Source organism: Oryctolagus cuniculus, chromosome 3 (assembly GCF_964237555.1).
Source record: "Oryctolagus cuniculus chromosome 3, mOryCun1.1, whole genome shotgun sequence".
Taxonomy (NCBI): domain Eukaryota; kingdom Metazoa; phylum Chordata; class Mammalia; order Lagomorpha; family Leporidae; genus Oryctolagus; species Oryctolagus cuniculus.
In genome coordinates, this window is record NC_091434.1 from 22,058,014 (window position 1) to 22,081,287 (window position 23,274).

The window sequence follows — 23,274 nt, forward strand, 5'->3', positions numbered from 1 at the left end:
AGCCTCCAGGATAAAAGGATGCCTTCTCTCCCTGTTTATCCACTTTCCAAAGGAAGGGACCCTTTCTAGCACAGGTCCTACAGGACTTTTTAAAAGATATTTATTTATTTATTTGCAAGCACAGTTACAGAGAGGCAGAGGCAGAGAGAGAGAGAGAGAGAGAGAGAGATCCTCCAGCCATTGGTTCACTCCCTAGATGGCTGCAACAGCCAGAGATGGGCCGATCTGATGCCAGGTGCAAGGAGCTAGGAGCCAGGGGCCAGGTTCCAGGAGCTTCCTCCTGGGTGCAGGGGTTTAAGCACTTGGACCATCATCTGCTGCTTTCCCAGGCACATTAGCAGGGAGCTGGATTGGAAATGGAGGAGCAGGGACTCAAGCAGTATCACTGCAGACTGCGGTTTAACCCCCTATGCTGGAGTGCTGGCCCCTCTATCCTTACTTGTAGATCAGAGTTTTACCCCATTCCTGTTACATGGCCAGGGTCACTCGATTGTTATGACCCACTTAGACCAATCAAGACCCTCTTTCCAAGCACACAACTGTTAACAGTAGAATGGATACCCCCAATCACCCAGTTTTCCAGACAGTTGCAGTTGGAAAGGAAAGAATGTCTCTTGTCAAGACAAGCAATAGTGTCTACCACACATCCTAACAGAGTACCTTCCTGATCCTCTGTGTGTGTGTTCTTCCACTCATCCAGAGAGCTCCAGAGGGAAACACTTCACCCATTCAGAAGGCTTTTTTTTATGAAGGGGCTTCAAAAGTTCATGGAAGATGGGCATTACATTTTTTAAAGTTTGTTTTCTTTTATTCTTATTTTAGTTATAAATATTTATGGGAAGCAGTGTGATGGTTCAACACTTGTATTCAATGTGGAGATCAAATTAGGTTAGCCAGCCTTTCTATCTCTTTAAACATTTAAAATTTCTTTTTGTTGAAAAATAATTGTATATATTTATGAAATACAGTATGAACATTCAACACATGCATACATTGTGAACTGATCAAATCTGAGTAACCAATGCCTCCATCTCCCTGTTACCACTTCAAGACTGGAACCCACAAGCTTTTCTCTATTTGCTCAGAAAACATGTAATAGGTTATTGTGAATGATAGTCACATTACTTCACTGTGGAATACTAGGAATTTACTTCTCCTGTCTAACTATGATCTGGCACCTGTTATCCAACCTTGCTCTAACTCCTCCCAAGTCATTGTTCTATGTTCAATTTATTTTTCTGTGATTTTTAATGATAGAGAGAGGGATAGGAAGGAAGAAGAGAGAGAGAGAGAGAGAGAGAGGGAGAGAGGGAGGGAGAGAGTTTCCATTCACTGGTATCACTTTCCTAATGGCCACAACCAGCAGGGCTGGGCCAGGCTGAAGCCAGGATTCTGGAAATCTATCTGAGTCTCCCATTTGGGTGGCAGTTGCCTAAGTACTTGGACCAACGTCCACTGCTTTCCCAGGTGCATTTAGTACATTGGAAGTGAAGCACCACCAAGACTGACGCTGGGGCTCATCTGGGACGCCAGGATTGTGGGTGGCAGCTTAGCCTGCTGCACCAGAACACCTGCTTCTCCACAAACTTTCTGAAGCTCCCTGTATATCCACCGAATTGTGTATCTTTACAAGAAATGACAGAATGAAAGTAATGTAAAAGCTGATACTCTTAAGTCTGAAAAATCTAGGAGACCCAGGCACTCTATATTTATAATTAGAATAGAATGGAGAATATGAGAACAAATCTGAAGCCATAGTTCGCAGATCACATTCTGATTCTACCACTTCCTAGATGCCAACTTGGGGCAAGTTTTTTCATCATTGGGACAATAACAGCACTTACTCTATTAGGACAAAAGGAGTTAATGTGGGCACAAATTTAGTGTCTGCCACAAAAAAATTGTTATAGAATTATTAGCTGTAATTATTATCTAATAATTACCTTATCTCTTCACATATAAATCCTTTGGAATCTATAGCCTCAGGCCCAATGTGTATTTAAGATTATTTGAAGAACAAAGGAAGTGAATAAAAAAATTACTCTTTCTCAATCTCCTCTTGTACTGTATCTATTTTGACCAAAAAGATAAATTGAAATTCATTCTCTGATTAGAGTTTTAGATAGCAGAATGAAGATTCTACGTGGGCAGGAACCATTCTTATCTCCTGCTCTCCTGCAGACACAAGTCTGGTAATGTCAGTACTCAATATCCTCAATGTATGTTTTGTTTTTGAATGAATGAGCAGGTGAACACAACAGCTCCTGTCCCCCCTCCTAAGTCAGCAGCAGTGGGGATGGTTCATAGCATAGCCCCAAGGGAGAACCGGGAAAGCAGAAACAGTTTCCTCTAGAGGACCTCAGTCTTCTTGTCTCAGGTTCCCTCCGTTAATCCCAGTTTCACTGGCCCGCATCTCCATCCTCCATCCTTCTTCACCCCATCCGTCCTTCCCATTCAGAATGATAAAGTGACCTTGACATAAAGGCTCTGGGGTATCTTCTGCCTGTGGTCGTGAGGAGTAAGTCACTTGCTTGGGGCTGTACAATAAAGGCTTTTACATTTTGTGTGGAGTGGTACAATATCAGCTCCAGTTATTTAGTGCTCAGTTGAAGTCTGATGTTATAATCCTTAAGATAACCACTTAAATACAAAGAAGTGAAGCTAAAGAGCCAAGAGGACCAAAGAAGAGTACTAACAATCATTAATTCAGTAGAAGAAAAGAAGAGAGGAATAGAGGAACAAACGTGTAGTGGGAGAAGTATTAAAGAACTAGTGGGGCCGGTGCTGTGGCGCAGTAGGCTAAGCCTCTGCCTGTAGCGCCGGGATCCCGTATGGGCACGGGTTTGAGTCCTGGCTGCTCCACTTCCAATCCAGCTCTCTGGTATGGCCTGGGAAAGCTGTAGAAGATGGCCCAAGTGCTTGGGCTGCTGCATCTGTGTGGGGGTCCCGAAAGAAGCTCCTGGCAGAGTTACAGAGAAACAAAGAGACAGAGCGTGGTCTTCTATCTGCTGGTTCACTCTCAAATGGCCACAGTGGCCAGAGCTGGAAAGATCTGAAGCCATAAACCAGGAGCTTCCTCCAGGTCTCCCATGGGAGTGCAGGAGCTCAAGCACTTGGAATGTAATCAAACTGCTTTCCCAGGCCACTAGCAGGGAGCTGGATTGGAAGTGGAGCAACTGAGGCTTGAACCGGTGCCCATATGAGATGCTGGCACCACAGATGGAGGCTTAGCCTACTATGCCATGGCACTGGCCCTCAATGCATTTTATTTTCAAGACCTCATGGGATATTAACCAAGAAAGACCAAATACTGGACAATAAGTCTCAATAAATTGCAAAGGATTTAAATTTTACAGTGTATGTTCTCTGGGCCCAATGTAATTTAATTTGATACAATATAACATCTACTTGTCCCAACTGTTATGTAAATTAAGCAGTATATTTTTAAATAACCTTTGAATTAAATAGAAATAATGAAGATAACTAAAATATTTGAACTGACATATTTAAATGATAATACACATTTATAAGATGTAGCTAAAGCAGTGCTTAGCAGGAAATTTTTATAACTAAATGCTCACATTAGGAAAGAAGCAAGTTTTACAATCAATGACCTAACTTTCCACCTTAAGAAGCTGGAAAAAGCCAAACTTAATTAAGCAGAGGAAATGGAATTTCTTTGAGAAGATAAATTAAATTGGTTTAACCCCTAGCAAAACTATTTGGGGAGTGGGGGAGAAGTTGGGGAGAGGGAGAAGGAGAGAGAGAAAAAGCAAATTACTAATGTCAGGAACGGGAGAGGAGAGGAAGTATCTTAAGGATATTAAAATAGAAATAAGGACATGTAGGAAAAGCATTAGGCCAATATACGCAGCACTTTAGAAAAATGGGTAAATTCACTGAAGAACACAACTTACCAAATCTCCAAGAAAAATGGCTTAGATAAATCTGAATAAATTTAATTCACCATCAAAATCCTCCCAACAAAGAAAACTGTAGCGCTGGATCATTTTGCAGGTGGATTCTATCAAATAGCCCCAAAATTCTATTAGCCCCGACATGCATACAAAGATACAGGAATAGCTAACGTGGCCAAGAAAAGATGTTTAGTATAATTAGTCTTCAGAGAAATGCAAATCAGAATTCCATGATGTGTGCTGCTTCTACACATTAGCAAGTTTAAAATTAAAAAAGGCCTTGGGACAACACCAAATGTTAAGAAGTATGTAGAGCAGCTGGGACATTTATACATCGCTGGTGTGCTTCCCCTTTGGAAAACATTCTTATAAAGTTAAGCTTACTCTGTGATCCATCAGTTCCACCCCCAAGTTTTTGTCCAAGAGGAAACATACAACCATGAAAGCGGCTGCACAGAGAGGGAGCTTTTTAATAAGTAAGTAGGACCAAACTAGAAGCAATTCAAATATCCTTCAACAGGAAATTAGCCAAAAGTCTATTCATACAGTGGAATGCTACCCAGCAATAAAAAAGCCAATCACTGAGAAGTTGATCAATCTTGCAGGCATCACATTAACAGGAAGAACAAGACATTAGAATACAATTTCATTTTTATGAAGTTCAAGAACAGACAAAACTCCATCTATAGTGGGTTACCTCTGCAGGAGTGGGGGATTGATTGGAAGGGGGCATGCACAGGGCGATGCTGGGGCTTTCGGGGGCTGGGGGCAGTGTTTGCTGATTCTCCACCATGGAAGCTTTCAAGCTACCAGCATAACACCACTGGATAATGACTTGGGAAGAGATGTGCAGAATGGTCTGGGTAGGCCCTGGCTCCAGCATGTCATGGGCCCTGGGAGACTTGTACAGTGAACAGGAATTAGCTGAGGTGGTGGTCACATTGGTGAATGCATTTACCAATGTTCTTTGCACTGCATAATTAAGATCTACATATTTATTTACACATATTTAGCATGTGTATTTTGTCTCAGTGAAAAAGAAAAGACACAAGGAGCTATCCCTAGCATATGAGTGTTGGAAAGACCAGAAAACCCTCAAACCAACAGAATTTCCTTCTCTGTAAAACTGGTAGGGGTAAGAGAGGTGACGGAGGGGAGTATTGAAGTCAGAATGGGCAGGAGGTGTCTGCAGCCCCTCTGCAGATGCGACACCCTCCGTTTAGGGTCTGTGTTGTTGATCTCTCTCTGTTGCTTTCTCTGTAGTTGCTCTTATTACCTGCACAAGACAATCCATTCTAAAGAACAAACTCTGCCCGGTCTCGCTACTGGGTACAGTCGGAGTTGAAGCCTGCACCTTTGCAATCAGGCCGATAATTGGACCCATTATCCTGGGACCAATTCCTCCTTCTGGTGTTATTCTTTGTGCATCTACTTGTTCCTCTTTCTATATATTCTTGTCCTACTCTCTGACTTCTAGAAGCGACAGGTTATGCTGAGCTGAATTTACGCATTCGTTCGCAAAAACTTTTCCTTAACATCAACTCTGTGCTTGACTGCTCCACCAGCCCATGTGCAGCTAGTTAATCCAAGCCCTTTGAAGATGGTGTTAACGACTCCAAGAGACTAGGAGCTCTGCAGCAAATAATGAAATACAAGTCTCTCACCAGATGACTCTGGAACAAAGCCTGAGTCCCACTTCCATCCTGTGAGTCTGACTGCCTGTAAGCACATCTCCCCTGTGGGTGCCACCAGCCCGGGGGACATAGCAGCCCTCCCTTATTAAGGGATTTGTTGCTGAACATTATTTGGCATTTTATTTTATTGTGGATCAGAGGCTTCAAAGCCTCACATCTTTTTACTTGTTTTTCATTCGCGAAACCTCCATTATGTCTCCAAATAGATCTGTCGTTGATATGGTTCTATAAATATGCACGGCTTTGTTTATATAGACATACAATATGTGCACCGATTGCTATCTGTGTGTGTGTGCACACCAAGTTTCTATCTGGAGAGAACTTTTGGAAGCCAGATTTGAGGCAGTGCAGAGGCAGGTGGTGGTGGGGAGACAGAGCAGAGGGTTATCAGTATGGAAGGGCTGGAGGAGGTATGGGTACTCCAAGTGCCAAGAGTCCAGTGGGGTCGGGAAGGCTGAGAGTGAGGATGAGGGAGAGTAGGGAGAGAGAGAGAAAGAGAGAGAGAGAGAGAGAGAGAGAGAGAGAGAGAGAGAGACTGAGACTTTCTAGCCCTCTTTTGTTTAACTTTTCCTATTAGTAGGGATATGCTCAAAGTCAAGTCTCCCTGGAAGGATCTCACAGCCCAGCTTTGTCAGACAGTTGGTTGCTGGTGTCTTCACACTCAGCTGCCTGAGAGAGTCATTTGCTCCTAAGCAAAGCCCAAGGACTAAGGGGGAAAAAGAGAATAATTAAAGTAAATTAGAGGGAAAGTGGGGGATGGAAGATCATGCCTGGTCCTGCCGCTCAGCCTGAGGCTCCAGGCTTGAAAAGGCAGGGCTGGGCAGGATTACCCCAAGGAGACCGTCCACCAGCAGCAGTGCTGCACACACGCCCTCCCTGAGCCCGTGGTCTGGTAGTGTCCATGTGGACCTGACAGTTTTGCAGGTAAGGGGCAACACCTTCCAGGATGCATAAATTTCAAGCAGTTCCACATATCCTTCTCATCTTTTCTAGTTTACAAGCATTGTTATTGAGAGCAGCGGTTCTCAGTACAGGGCGATTTTGCCTGCCAGGGGACATTTGGCAATTTCTGGAGATACTTTCGTTTATCACAATCAGAGACAAGGGTAGGTGTGCCCTACTGTCATCCAGCATAGATTAACAGATAAAATACAAGATACTAGGTACATTTAAATGTCACATAAACATGGAATATTTTTTAGTATTAGGAGAGCTCAAATATTGAACAAATCATACTTACTCTAAAAAGTTACTCACTGTTTATCTGAAATTTCATTCTAATCAGGCTTCTTCTATGTTCCTTTGCTGGGCGCTGCTAAACATCCTATAATGCAAAAACAATTCACTTACCCCCCCCACCACCTTCAATAAAGAATTATTTACCCTCCCCCACCAAAAAGCATCATGGGTGAGAAATCCTGCAGTAGATAATAGTAAGTGCATTTCACATGCTTTTAAATCCTGAACGTATATATTGAATATGACACCTGTCAAATGAAAACATTCTTCACAGAGCCAGTTATACATATCTGTGTGTCTAAATGTTTTTGACTCTGATTTGAGGCATCTCAGGAAAGTGTAGTGGGCCTGTGCTCCCTCATCCCTCCACAGAATGTTCTGGGAAGTGTTTGTAGGAGGCTGAAAAATGGTTCTGAAAAATTAGATCTGTATCCCTGGAACCTGTAAATTTTATCTTCCTTGGAAGAGGAGTCTTTGTAGACAGACTCAGATGACTGAGTTAAGGATCTTAAGTTGCATAAGTTATTTTGTATTATCCATTAAGCCCTAATGCTATCATAAGAGAAAGGCAGATATGTGGCACACAAAGAGAAGAGAGTGTGTTGGAAGCAGAGAGAGAGAGGGATGGGAATGCTGGCCTTGAAGTTGGAGTGATGTGGCCACAAGCCCAGGAGTGTCGCCACCACCAGAAGCTAGAAGAGCTTCACAAAGAAATGATACATGTATGAGGTGATGGATGTGATATCTGAAAGCATGATACTGCAACCCAGAAATATGCACAACTCTTAGGTGACAATTAATAAGAAAACAAAAGAAAGTTGCCCAGATGGAGACTTAGTTATGCCTATCTTCCAGTAACTTTGTCTCTGCCAACTCTGCTAAGGCTGGGAAACTGATTTCCTAGGGACAGAAAAATTTTGTCACATGGTTCCATGTAGAGTTTGGTTCATGGGGTGAAGAAAATGAATGTTTAGTTTAGAGGGGGAAAATATCTTTGTGTGTGTGTGTGTGTGTGTGTGTTTTCTGGAAAATCAGTCATTCACGGTCTCATGAAAATACTTTCTGAAGAGATCAGGTCCCAGAGGATTGCTACACATTTGAGTGTCTCAGGACATTTGGCTGTGCTCTTGGAATGGGTGGCTGACTGCAGGAAAAGCGCACACTTCCAAAGGGAAAATGGGAAAACATGTGAGAGGGCCAAGAGTGATAAGAAGTTCTTATCTGCCGAGTAACCAGAAAACATCCCATGGTTATTACAGGACAACAAACAAACAGAGACCCCGTGATCTATTCCGGGTCTTCACCTCTGGATCGAATCCCAACTTTTCTCTTGTCTTTCTTAGTGGGACGTAGGATTTCGGTGTTTTTCCAGGCAACCCAAAGATGGGTGATGGGCTTTGCTAACATGGTATTGGGAGCTATAGAGTTGTCTATCACAGTAATTTCTGAGGAGAGATGCCCAGTCATCAACTTTCATAGAAAGCCATCAAGAGAATAATGGTGGTGGTGTTGCCCGGGAAATAGCATCTGTAGACATGAAGGAGCCAAGACTTAGACAGCAGGATTCTGCTGGATCTGAATACTTCTTGAAAAACATGGAAATGGCCAAGTTCAAGGAATCTTGGAGCCTTACCTCGAGAGACAGGAAGCTCAGAGACAAGGCCTGCTCCAGATGGCCTCTTGAAATCACTCATTGCTGTTGACCACAAAAGCCAGGCTCTTGGGGTCAAGTTCAAGAGTTTCAAGAGAGGCTTTCATTCCTGGATTGAAATCTGGACTCTGGTGTCTATTAACCTTGCAGTTTTAGACAGATTATTAATTATCTATAAGCCTCAGTTTTCTCAAATGTAAAACTAGAGGAAAAATGCTTACTTTACAGGGATGTGAAGGTTTTGTGAAAAAATACATTTGAATGGCTTAGCAGAGGGCCTCGTCTATGGCTACTGCTCAATTTATAGTAGCTAGTATTGCATACTTTATTCAGGATGCTGGAAATTGATCAGGAAGGAGGTGGGTTGGGAACCACTATGTTTTAACCTGAACTGAAGACCAACATAAAGAGACTTCATATAAATACAATGCTATTCTTAATAACAGATACCACCAGTTTCTCCAAATTGATCTGAGAATATGGAACACTTCATCATGCCAAGCAGCTGTCCCTTGCTTCATTTATAGGACCCCACCTGTCACAAAGAATGCAAAACATGCTCCACAAATACATAGGACCATATCCTCTGTTTGTGTGTGCGTGGGTGGGGAGGTGGATTTGTTGAAAATATCCAGACCCTACCATTTTATGTGAAAGGCAGCTACCGCTTTAATCCAAAATGGATTGCTTTATATGCCTTCAGTTGAAGTGCAACAGAATAGTGAGCAATCCACAACATGCAAATGAAAATTATTTTACTTCATTTTCTTCTCAGCTTTCCATCCTCTCAGTCAAGAGAGGGTAGTGCCTGAAGACGCCCTTGGTGGCCCCTTTGATTGGAGCATCCTGGACCCAGTGAGCTGTGTTTCCGTGGCTGGGCCACTGGCTGAGCGGGCTGTTGCGCTTTATAGTTCATTTCTTACCTGTGTGATTGCAGTGTTTATCTCTCCTACTTGTGCACGTCCCACTGCACTCTGTGCCACGGTGCTGGGTCCAGGGCAAAAGTTACAAATAGATCAGATCTCACGGCTCTGCTTTCCTCCACCTGTGATGCACACTGTACTGGCCCAGGGTGTCTCAGCCCCGCCTCGTTGGTGCTCTGGGCCTCAGCACTCTTGTTGTGGGGGTTGTCTTGTGCATTGTAGAATGTACAGCAGCATCACAGGCCTCAACCACCCCTAGTTAAGAGGCTTTTCATCCTTTGGAACTGAGTTCCAAGCCTCCATGCCTAACCCCCGCCTTTCTCTGTGAGCTTGTCTCTTGACACTACTCCTCTGCCCTGTGAAGCAGTTAAGTAGAAATCATTTCAGGTCCTTGAACACGGCTCACTCACTCTCTGTTCTCTCTGTCTGAGTGTCCTACGCTTGCTGTCACCTCTTAGCTCCTCCTTGTTAGAGGCCTCCACATTTTTCCTGACATAGCTCTTACTCCTTTGTTAACATTGCCTGTATATTTTTCTGTAAACATGTTTTCTTTCCAATGCCCTCCTAGGAGTCTATAAACATTATGAGGGCAGGGATCCCAGCTGTCATGCTTATTTCTGTATCTCAGTAGCTAGCATAGTACCTGACATGGCGTAGATACTCACTAAAAATTTATTTAGAGTCCAACTGAAAAAATTATTTTCTGGAAGAAAGGAATTTATCCTTTGGAGCCCTTTAATTTGTGGGGGCCCAAAGTAGGCATCAGTGACCTGTTCAGTCCATACATTAGTGGGCTTTAATTATAGGATGGATGTCCTGGATCTTGAGGGTTGTTTCATCAATTTACCCTGACTCCGTGCAAGTTTATGCTTGAGTGTTCTGGGCAGACAATTGTCATTAGCTCTTAACACATGAGCATCCAAACATTTCTAAGTGGAAGAAAGGGAGACCGGAGCCAGCATGTCCCAGATCTGGTCTCTGGGCTCCTAGAGGGAACAAAGCCAGTAAGTGCAGTAGGGAGTGGGTTGAGAATGCAGCCCAGTGCAAAAACAGTTAATAAGAGAGCCCTGGAGTATGAAAAGCTGCTGACAAAAATCAGCTCTATTTAGTCTGGAGGAGAAGATTGAGAAGCAATCTGATAGTGGCTTTAAACTACCTGTAGCCTGGGGCCCTTGCAAACAATTCAGATAGATGGCCTGTTTGAGGTGAGTGGACAGGCCCAAACTTGTGTCTAGGGGAGAGAGTATTGCTTGTTAAAGGAATTTGAGTAGGCACTTTGTAGGGTGTAATTTCAACTGAGCTTTTGGAGCAAGTCTGAGAGTAAAAAGTAAAACAAACTTTACTTAGGGACTGTCCCCAAATTTCCCACTAATGAGCTATTTACGTTTTGGACTTAAATGAAGCACTGCAAGCCTTTAGGTCTCTTCTCATGACTTCAGACAAGACAGCATCCAAACTAATGCAGACATTTGCTGTTTCCTAAAAACACATAGACACACACACACATACACACACACGCCAACACACCCCCAGACTCAAACACACACACCTACACAAACTTACCCACACACACACACACACACACACACACACACCCTTATCTTTGCATACAAGATGGGATGAGGGTTTTTCCCCCCTAAGGCACACTTCACAAATGTTTCTCCTACTGTTATCTATCAATCTGGTTGCCTTTATCTTTGCTGAGATGAATGTTGGAAGAGAATTTAGAATTCAGTCCTCATTTACTGTCTTCATTGTGTGGAAGATGGTGCTGAGGCTCAGAGAGAAAAAGGAACCTTCCCAAGGCTCAGAGAGACCTACCAGACCTGGTTCCTAGTCCCAGCTCTTTGGTCAACTCTCAACAGCAATCCCATGCCTAATCATAATGAAGAGTGAGCATGGACAATCTCAGTGTCCTAGAGCTTTAGATTAGAAAACTGGTAGAGCTTCTGGGATTGCTCAGGTTCTAAGAGCCGTCTTCAATCAAGGTTCCATGCAAAATTAAGCCCTACAGAAAAATCATGTATTTTTTTTTCAATTCTCTCAAAGGTAGCACATGTCTGAAAGCATTCTAGAGGCATATAAAAGAAGTGAACTAACTCTTCACTGTTGATATCTTAAGGTATTGGGACCCATTTTCTAGTGCAGACACTGGCTGTATACTTTTCTGTACATATTTTCAGCTTTGTAGACCATGTAGTCTCTGTATTTGCCTTTGCCTGTGTAGCATCAAGGGAACTTCAGGCATCATGCAAATGAAGAGCAAGGCTGTGCTGCAATAAAACTTTATACAGTAAAATAGGTAGTAACTTAATTTTAAAAATTGTACTTATTTGCTTTTATTTATTTTAAGGGCAGAGACAGAGAGAAACAGAAACGGAGAGACAGCAATAGAGACAGAAGCAAGATCTTTTGTCTGCTGGTTCACTCTTGGAATGCCTACAAAGAGCCAGGGCTGGGCCTGGGCCAGTCTGAAGCCAGGAGCCCAGAATGTAATCTAGTTTTCCCATATTGGTGGCAGAGATGCAGTACCTGAGCCATTATCTGTTGTCGCCCATGGTGTGTACTGGCAGAGCCGACTGCAAAGTAGAGGGGTGAGAACTCAAACCTGGCACTGGGATATGAGATGCAGACATCCCAAACAGCATCCAAACCATTGTACCAAACGACTGCCCCATGACTGAATTTTTCATTATTTATGTGAGAGTCAGAGACACGCAGAGAGAAACAGAGGTGGGGGTAGAGAGTTCCTATCTGCTGGTTCACACCCCAAGTGCCCACCATGGCTGAGGCTGGGCTGGGCCAGAAACTCAATCCAGGTCTCCCATGTGGGTAGCAGGAACCCAATTACTTGAACCATCATTGCTTCCTCCCTGAATCCACATTAGCAGGTAACTGGAATCAGGAGTTTGGTATTTTTGGTACTGAACTCAAGTACTTCAATGTGGGATATGGGCAATTTAACAGTTACCTTAACCACTAAGCTAAACATCCACCCTGGTAGGACTGAATTAGGCCTGCAAGGTACAGCCTGTTCCCTCCTGCTCCTGAGTGAAAAGCACTAGGTACATGTAGCAGAAATAGGCTGACTGAAGAAGGAGAATTCATCAAGGACTTGTAGAATGACTTAGAAAAGAAAGACCTTTGGGAAGTTCCGAGGATCATTTACAGTTTCCCTGAGGGGACCCAACAAGAGGAAGTCCTAAGAGGGAGACCCACTGGCCTCGCTGGGTCTTCTGTCAACCACTTATAGACCGTCTCATCATGAGAACACATCAGGCAGGAGAGGTGTAGGGAAGGAAATTGGATACGGGTTACCAGAAAGCAATCCTGGCATGAGAACATTGCAGAAAGAGCTGGAAAACAAAGCAAGACAACCCTAAACATAGCTGCAACTATGTTTCAGCTACCCCAGATCCTGACATCTCTGGCACAAGAAGTAGGATCTGGGCCAGGGAAGACTCATGGAGGACCTGGCCAGATTGCAAACAGCCACACCCTGACTTTCCAATGTGAATGATAACGAAAACTAGAATAGAAGCTTCACTAAAGCAGAAACTAGATCTATTTTTCTCACCCTTGTGATGTACAGGACCTAATATAGGGTCATGCCTCAGTTCAGCTATTCAGTCATTAATTCACTCATTCGTTTATGTAACCAACACTGGAGAGCCTTCTCTGAACCAGGCATTTTGCTGAGCTCTGGGAATTCACTGTTGTATAAAACTGGAAAAACTCCTGCTGTTGTAAAACTTAATGAGCAGGGGATTGGCAGAAGGATATGGGCTTTAAATTGTTAAAAGTTAAATAAATACAAAATAATAATGTAAAATGATAATATGATAAAAGTAGCAGCTGAGAGATCTGTCATGCATGCAAGTAACAGGAGTTAGAGACCTGGTGCCAGGTGGTCAGGGAAGGTTCATTCAGGAAATGATGATTATTCTGAATCCAGAAGGCAGGGTGTGAGCTAAGAAGAGGGGGAAGGGGACAATGGGACAAAGCACCCCCAGCAAAGGGGGCACATGGGCAAAGGTCAGATGGAAGAAAGCTAATGTAACTGGCAAGTAGAGAACATGAAATAAAGGATCAGATGAGGTTGAACAAACTGAGAAGAGCCAAGGATTTTAAGACCTTGTAGGACTCAGTTAAAACTTTGCCTTTTATCCTAAGAATCTTGGGAAATAAGTGGGGAGATGTCATTGAGATTTACAAGTCATAAGTAGGTGTGCTATTGTGAACCAGAAAATGAATTGGAGGGTAGCAAGAGGAGACACTGGGTAAAGAGACAGTTAGCAAGCTATTGGCAAATTATTGATAAGAGGTCATGGTAATGAGGATGAAAAGAGGTGAACATATTAGGAAAATACAGGGTAAAAAATGGATTGGATATATAGAGGGTGAGAGAAAGAAAGGTGTAAATAATAACTCCCAGGGTTATGACAATCCAACAAATACTTGTTGAATCAATCAGTGACTCTCTGCTTCCAACTATGAATACACAGCATCTCAAAACGCTTTCACTTTAGGTATGAATTGATCATACTAATAAATATGATGGAGGAAAGATATGGCACCGTGGATTAAACTGCTCCAAGGCACACCTGAGTTCCTGGGAAGGAGCCCCGCCTCTACTTCCTATCCACCTTCTCACCTTCATGCTAATAGGCCTGAAAGGCAGCAAGTAGTGGCCTAAGTACTTAGGTTCCTGCCAACCCATGTGAGAGACCCTGATGGAGCTCCTGGTCCAGCCCCAATTGTTGCAGGCATTTGGAGAGTCTGCCTCTCCCTCTCCCTCTCCCTCTCTCTCCATCTTCCTCTCCCTCTCCCTCTCCATCTTCCTCCCTCTCTCCCTCCTTCTCCCCCCCTTCCCAGTCTTCCTCTCTCCTTCCCTCCCTCTCTCTCTGCTTTACAAATGAAACTGAAAGTGAGTGTGATCATATCACAATAAGATCATATCATAAAGTGAACACTGACTGTCAAGGCTTTGATCAATAGCTCCTTTTCTGAGACTCACAGTTTCACCCCACTCCTTCCTCTGTGTCCTGTAACATACTTTGTTCATGATACTAAATTATTGTTTATGAATGGGTGAGAAGTTGTAGAAGCAGAGGGAAATTATGAACACATTGAGGGCAGGGGCTCAGTCTTGCTCATCCATGAGCTATGAAAAGGAGCCAGCAAATTTGTTAAGATTACTTCATTGTGTTGGAGATCTGTATTTTGACTCTCAGAGCTTCCAGCGTAGCTGGATATATAAGACAAAAAGTCCTCAAGGATGAAAACACAAGTCACATAAAGGAACAAAGTGTGATCACTGGTTGAGGGGTGCAATGGAGACCTGTGAATCAGGAGTTTTTTCTGGAGTGCACAGTTACCTAGGAATACCTTGCAAACACTATGGTGAGTGTCCTACGGAGACAGTGCCTTGCACTGCTCTAACACTTGAAGCTGTATTTTAAGAACTATTTCAAAGGCGCATATTTCATTTTTCTGGGGATTGTCCTGCTGAGTGTCACTAAATTTCAGTCTCAGGAGATGGATTCACAAAGCTATATATTGTTTAAAGTCCTGAGTTTATGCTGATAGGGGTTATGCTAATATAGCATAGTTTTCAAAACTATATAGTTTATGATAGGGGTTATGCTGATACAGTATAGTTTTCAAAAGTCTCCTGCAAAGAATTTGTAGTTTGATGGCAAGAAGTTGGATGGCTCAGTGTGGAGGGGTAGAGATGAAGGTTTTGAGGTAAAGACTCCCAATGCTTTCTCCAGATGCTCTTGACACATCTAGGGCAGGACCCTTGTCCTCTTACATGATCAGCTGGAACCCAGGTGTGCAGTCTGTCCTTCTATGCTTATCCATCTGTTGGGGACCTGGCTCCCCAGGAAACAGTCCAAGGTGGTGAGCAGTGAGTGTGTCTGTGGTATGCTTAGGTCAATGTCTGTAGGGGTTGAGATTGCAGGATGGGCAGAAGACATTGAGCCATGGCAAACCCACAATGAAGCCCTCAGCTGACCCTGCCTCAAGCTGTGGACCTGGAGAGAGGGGTTGTCCAGGCAAAGGTATACTAGGGACTTGGAAAGGGACATGACCCTTGGTGAAGAATTCCTGGAGTGTTTAGGGTGCTTTCATGGAACAACATTGCCAGCAGCTGGGAGAATGTGTGCTTCCATGCTGGAAAGGGTGGCAGGGGTGTGAGCAGCACAGTACAGGGCTACACCACAGTCCTGTAGCCACCTGCAACACTCCTGTGTGAGCCCTCCTTCCTGCCATTCAGCACCTCTGCAGTCCTCATACTGTCCATCAAAAAGGTTGAAATTCAAAATTCAACACAGTCTGCATTTAAAGTACTTCTACCACTCTCTTATATGTTCCTTTTATCACAGCCAAACTGGGCTACTGTCCTTTTACTGTGATTACGCTACACTTTCCTCTATGGCTAGGATCAATGAAACCACTTTAATTTCTCACCATCCTCCAAGGAACATGTAATGGAAAATTTTTTGAAAATTAGAGTATCGGGGCCGGTGCTGTGACACAGTGGGGCAAAGCCCTGGCCTTCAGTGTCGACATTCCATATAGGATCCAATCCAGCTCCCTATTAATGTGCCTGGGAAAGCAGAGGAGAACGGGCCATGTCCTTGGACCCCTGCACCCACGTGGGAGACCTGGAAGAAGCTCCTGGCTCCTGGCTTTGGATCAGCTCAGCTCCGGCCGTTGTGGCCATTTGGGAAGTGAACCAGTGGATGGAAGACTTCTTTGTCTCTCTGTCTCTCTACCTCTCTCTGTAACTTTTCCAAATAAATAAAAAATTTAGAGTATCTACAATTCCCATTCTTTTTTTTTACTGTTTATGTCCTTTCAAACCCCTCTCTCTCACTCTCTCTTTCTCTCTCTCTCTGACACACACACACACACACACACACACACACACACATCTCTCTTACACATGAAATATTTTGGCTAGAGATGCTCAGATGTGATAAGATCTAACCAACTGTGAAAACAGTGAAAGACATATTTACTTGGAAGATACACACTTCCAAGTTACCCCTAAGTCAATGTCCTATGAAAACAATCTAAAGGTTGTAGATATAAGACACCAGCTTGATTTCCAATAAGTTGACACTACACACAACCACCGCCCCCCCCCCCAACATTTTTAAAAGATCTCTAGTCCAGGAATGCTAATCAGACATTTTTATTGTTTCATCTATTCTAAAAAAGGGAAACAACACGACCACGATGAGAAAACTGGACTTAGAGCAGGTAACTGAATTCAGGTGTGTGTTCTCCCAATTGGAAAAAGTAGGATATTAAACATGTGAACTTCCTCCTCTGGTCTTGTCTTCCCTTCCTCTGAGAGGGAGGGCTGATGGCAACTATGGTTGTCCCTTTCAGTGCCCACAGTCCATGATGGCAAGACAAGGAAGGGAAAAGCCAATGCTGACCCACTTCTACCTCTGTTCTCTTGCTCTCTGGTCCTACAGGATGTAGCCTGGTTAAACATCTTACAGTTCTTCAGCTGAGCCCTGTTTGCCTGCTCCCAAGGTCATGAGCACTGTCCTTTCCCAAGCTCACTTTCTCTTGAACTAACGGACCCCAAGCTGTCAGAATGTGTGTGTGTGTGTTTGTGTGTGTGTGTGAGATATTCTCTGAGGTGCTTCCCTTGACTTCCTGCGTGAGGTTGGGGTGCATGCCACACACTTCCGAGCATTTTTGTGCTGTGTCAAAACATACATCTCACTTCATCCATCTTCACATTTAATTGTCTACATCTGCCATTCAAATTTCATAAGACTAAGTTCTGAGAGGGGGAACACACAGTAGGGACTTAAAAACTGATACTTGGATCAGTTAATTGATGAACAATTATGGCATAAACCAATGAAAGAATGGTGTATGACCAAGGATTATTCGCTTTTGCTCCTAATTTTTAATTCAGATATTTATTCATTTTTTCTTCCCACCACAGAACAGATGTTCACATCCAACCCATGAATCGTTGGTGAGAAAGGTCATTAACTCCACCAGAGGGAAAAGGATGCTGGCTGCAGTTTTGGCCTCCGTTGACTTTCCAAGAACTGCTTTAAGTACATTCTGTTTTCGAAGATCAGCCTCAATCCTGTTTCCAAAATCCTGTCCCGGCCTGTGCAGCTCATCCATGGCCCTGGTTCCAGAGGGAATATTGAGTCCTGCACTTTCTGAGCCAGTGCTTGCAGAAAAAGCAGAGATTGGGGAGTTTGGGAGAAGCAAGATTTGATAGTTTTGGCCTCTGGATGCTCTCTGACTATTAATTTTTAATATCCTTAGTACAGATTAGGATGAAGCAGATTAGGGAAAAGTCATGAGATATAAGCCACAACTGAGCTTCTCTCTTCTGTGGGCCTTCCCTTGGGGGAAGAAATCTGGACATATCCGTCAGTACAATAGCGTGGAACACAGGCCCATTGAGTATGGGAGGTACAAAACCAGATTCAGTCCCTGGACTAGCTTTTCCTTCTTCTCCTACCCTCACATATTCATAAAAACTGGCTCAGGTGATGGAAGTCACGAAGACCCAGTCACTGAAAGCAACATGGCCTTACCATCTCTCCTCCCAACACAAACAATAATTCTCCTTACATGCGTACTTAGGATCCTGTTCCAGAAGCAAGAAGGATCCTGCCTTTACCCCAAATTGGACTGCTGTTAGCTGTTGTAATCCCAAATCTGAGCTTTGATCTTTGAGTAGTAGAGCTTGCAGTTCTAGTTGTTTCAAGTCCTTGTCCTGGGACGTCCTATCTTAGCCTCACAAGCCTCTGGTGGGCGCTAAACATGAAGCCGAGATAGAAGAGACTCAGACCACTCACACAGTGGGTTCTCGGGTGACGTGCATCCACTTGATCACTCATGTGGGTGGCCAGGGAAGTCCCAGTTCATGCATGGTCTCCAGGATCATTATCAATATTCTCTCTTTTCCTCTACAAAGTGTCCTATTTGGAAAGCAAATTCTGTACTGTCCTCAATAATGACTTGGAAATCAATGGGGTCTGTTTTCAAATTGTTCACTGGGAGGTTCCTCTGAAGCATGGCATCTCCAACAAACTTCCCCCAAGGTACTTTGTGGTCCATCATATTTCTATCTTTCGTCTTTCCTCCTCTTCTTAAACCAATAGTCATTCATGCTTTCCCCTCATTTGTACTGGGAGAAATCCTTCTGAGACGGAAGTGATACAGAAACCACCACACCCATTCCCGAACTTTCAGGGGTTCCAACTCTCTTGGCAGGGTCCAACTAACTTTTCTTTTCTCCCTTGTTTCTAAAGAAGTCATTTAGATTCCAAAAGACAAATCCCAGAACATTCCAGAGTGCTCTGGGGTGAAAAAATGAATGTATGGGAGGCCAAAGTCACGGCACATTGCTTGTGGCACCAGCACGCCATATGGGAATGGAACACCAAATTGAGTCCTGGCTGCTCCACTTCCAATCCAGGTTCCTACTAATGCACATGAGAAAGCAGCGGCAGATGGCCCAAGTATTTGGGACCCTGCTACCTATGTGAGACCCAGATAGTGTTCCTGGTACCTGACAGCCTGGACCATTCCCTGCCATTGTGACCATCTGGGGAATGAGGCTTTCAAATGAATAAAATGAATGTGTGGCCCAAGAAGGAAAGGTATGACAAATGTCAAGTTCTTGGAGAATCCAAAGTGCACTTCACACATGATTAAGGCATGAATGGTTATCAGTAAATGCTAGAGGGAGAAATCCCCAAACTAGGGGAATACAGAAGCATCAGTGTCAATCCTATTCAGGATGCCCTGTACATCTGTCTGCTGCGTGACTTGGGTCTGCTCAAGAGGAACTTTGGCAGCAGAATATATTTCACTGCTTGAATAAAGCCAAGGAACAGTGAGAGGGGACAGGAGGGCCACATGATGTGTCTTGATTATAATCACTATCGTGCCATTCTAGAATATATAGCTAGGCAGATGAAATAGTGGTGTTTTAATTTCAACACTAGTTTTCCTCACAGTGCTTTCTTTGTAAGCTTAGTATGTGCCTCTATACCACATACATAGAAGCTTCTATCAGCCTTTGACACCTTGCCTCTAATTATGTTTTTTCTGAGTCAGTTCCATCAGCCCCCCACTTTTTAAAAAAGATTTATTCATTTATTTGAAAGTAAGAGTTACACAGAGAGAGGAAGAGAGAGAGAGAGAGAGAGAGAGAGAGAGAGAGAGATATTCCATGTGCTGGTTTACTCCTTAAATGGCCCCAATGACTGGGCCTGGGCTAGGCTGAAGCCAGGAGCCAGGACCCAGGACCCAGGAGCTTCTTCCCAGTCTCCAACATGGGTGCAGGGATCCAAGCACTTAGGCCATCTTTTACTGCTTTCCCAGACCATTATCAGGGAGCTGGATCAGAAGTGAAGCAGTTGGAACACTCTGGCCTCAGAATCAGCCCTTATGGCATTCAGATCTGGCTAAAAAGCCCTTGGGAGTATTTCAGGCATGGAAAGCCAAGACACTGTGGCAAAAAAAATGACCTAAATGAAAGATCTCTGTGAGTGAGATCCCAGTGGAAAGAACGGGCCATCAAAGAAGGAGGTATCTTTCTTTGAAAGGAGGAGAGAACTTCCACTTTGATTATGGCCTTGTCTAAGTAAGGTTGGAGTTTGTGAACTCAAGAGGCTTCCATTGCCTTGGCAGCTCATGACAAGAGCCTTGGGTGATTTCTGACATCATATATGAGTGTCAACTGTTAAATCAACAACAGGAGTCACTGTGCACTTACTCCTCATGTAGGACCTTTGTCCTTAATGAGTTGTACTATGAGAATTAATGGTAAAACTAGTCTTCAAACAGTACTTTATACTTTGTGTTTCTGTGTGAGTGCAAACTGTTGAAATCTTTGCTTAGTATAGAGTTGATCTTCTGTATATAAGGATAATTAAAAAATGAATCTTAATGAAGAATGGGGTGGGAGAGGGAGTAGGAGGCGGGATGGTTTGGAGGTGGGAGGGTGGGTATGGGGGGAAGAACTGCTATAATCCAAAAGTTATACTCTCAAAATTTATATTTATTAAATAAAAGTTTTCTATTAAGAAAAAAAGAAGTGGAGCAGTTGGGTCTCAAACTGGTACCCATATAGGATGCTGGTGTCGCAGGCAGTGGCTTTACCCACCATGTCAAAAAACTGGTCCCTCCGTGGGCTCCATAATCTGGTTTTTGACTGCAGTCTTTTTTCTCTTTTCAATGAGTTGCTCTGCATGAAGTCATGTCAGCATACATCTGAGCTCTTGGGTCTGGACAATGCCCAAACCAGATCACTGCAGGGATAATTCAGATTCCCCATCCATCCTGAGTTCCTCTTTCTTCAACACCCCCAAGAACTAGGACTGACCTTCCTGGCTCCACTTTCACTTTCCCAAATGTACAGAAGGTATCGTAACTAATTGCGACCAAAGATTAAAAACATTAATACCAATAATGATAAAACCTCCAAAGAATGTCTGCAAAGAGCAGAACCTGCTCACGATGTGGAATATTTTCTAAACTACTGTGGAGAGGAAAAAGCTGGAAGGGGAGTAAAGCAGACACCAAGAATAACATCCAATTTGGTGCTGCCAGCCCATTCCAAGACTTCAAACACAAGAGGCTGTATCCAGGCTAGTTTTGGGGAAAGAAAGTCCATCTATGTATTTGCTTGTAGGTGTAATAGGAAGCTTCTGCCTGCCAGTGCAGCAGCCAGCCACATGTTGTCCCTGGATCAATCGGACTTAATGTGCAGCTGTGCTCTTGCCTGAGTGGGAAGCTAATTACTGTGGATAGACTCTCATTGCACATTGGGCGACTTCACATGGAAACTATAACTTAAGGAGAATGAACAAGGATCCCTGGAGATGAGATGAACAAGCTGTAAAACAGACAGAGATCTGACATCTTTTTCCAAAGGTCCGTGAGGTTGAATCTCTGCAGTTGGAAACTAGTTTTAAAATTGGATGCAGCCAAAGGATGATCAAATAGTAGATGGAGAAGAGAAGGAGAATGAAGGCAGGGGGAGCACCTGATTATTCTGTGCAATTCAAAGATCCAACATACATGTTTTAAAAGACGTGTCAAAAAACTGTCCAGTGGCAGGCATTTGGCATTGCTGCTTGGGATACCCACATCCTACATCAAAGTGCCTGGTTCAAGTACCAACCACACTGCTCCAGGTCAAGCTTCCTGCTAAAGCACACGCAGGGATGTGGCAGGTGGTGGCTCAAGTATTTGGATCCCTGCCACACATCTGGGAGACCCAGATGAAGTCTGGGCTTCTGGCTTCAGTCTGCTGTGGCCCTGGCTATGGGACATTTAGGGATGTTAACTAGATGGGTGGGAAAAAAAACCCTCTCTCTCTCCCTCTCTCTCCCCTTTTCAAACAAATGAAAATAAATAAATATAAAAATTTGTAAAAAGAAAACTGTCCAACACAGACTTGGCCCTACAATATGCACTCTTATCACTCAAAGGCTCAACATGTAAAACTTAGCTTTAAATGGGTCCATTAACCCTGTAAAGTTTCTCTTTTCCCTCTAAACAGGTGTGAAAGCACCCTCTCTTTATCAGGTGTAAGTCTACCAATAGAAAAGGTGGTCGTGATGCAGTGGGTTAACGCCCTGGCCTAAAGCGCCCGCATCCCATGTGGGCGCCGGCTGCTCCACTTCCCATCCAGCTCTCTGCTGTGGCCTGGGAAAGCAGTAGAAGATGGCCCAAGTCCCTGGGCCCTCCCACCTGCGTGGGAGACCAGGAGGAAGCTCCTGGCTCCTGGCTTCGGATCAGCGCAGCTCCGGGCATTGCGGCCAATTGGGGAGTGAACCATCGGATGGAAGATTCTCTCTCTCTCTGCCTCTCCTCTCTCTCTGTGTAACTCTGACTTTCAAATTAATAAATAAATCTTTAAATAAAAAAAAGAAAATGTGGTCATGATACCTTTTATAATCTACTATGGGATTTCTTCCTTTTATTTTTAATAATATAATCCATTAATGGTTTTGTTTACACACATATTAGCAAACATACATATTTAAGGAGCAGAAATACTCATTGAGAGAGGGACATAGGCGGATAGATGGAGAAAGAGAGATTTTCTATCTTTTGGCTCATTCCTCAAGTGCCTGCAATGGGAAGTCAGGAGCTGGTAACCCAATCCAGATCTCCCACTTGGATAGCAGGAACTCAATCACTTGAGCTGTCCTGCTTGCTCCACATTAGCAGGAAATTGGAGTCAGGAATGAAGTTGGGTGTCAAAGCCAGGCACTGCCAAATGGGAAGTGGGCTTCTCAACAGGTGCCTTAACTGCTAAGTCAAACGCCTGCCCCAGAAGTAACTGCTGATAAGTGATCTGTTCACTGAAGTAATGGGAAAAAAATAAAATAATAGGAGAACATATTAATATACGGCTACTTATAATTTAGGGGATAATAGTTAAAGTGAGCTCTCTCTTACCTGGACCATGCTTTGTCACTAGTGTGTTGAGTGACATGGGCTAGTCAGTTAATTTTGATAACTCAGTTTTCCCATTGACAAAGATAACAAGATTGATTTCACCTTGCTTTGATGGCTACTCTGAGAGCCAAATTTTAATAATACAAAAATTATTTGAAAAATATAAGCTGTTTTGCAAATGCAAACTAGAGTTGTGATTTAAGGATAGCAAAACAGATTCATTACTGATTTACTCATGAAATTAAAAGATATGCTATTCAGAAATTTAAAGCATAGTGAAGGAATCATTTGCCAATAATTCTTTATCAGAAAAAATGCTTCCAGGGCATTTTCTTCAACTCCCATTCCATTTTGTAGACTCTTTGAAAATT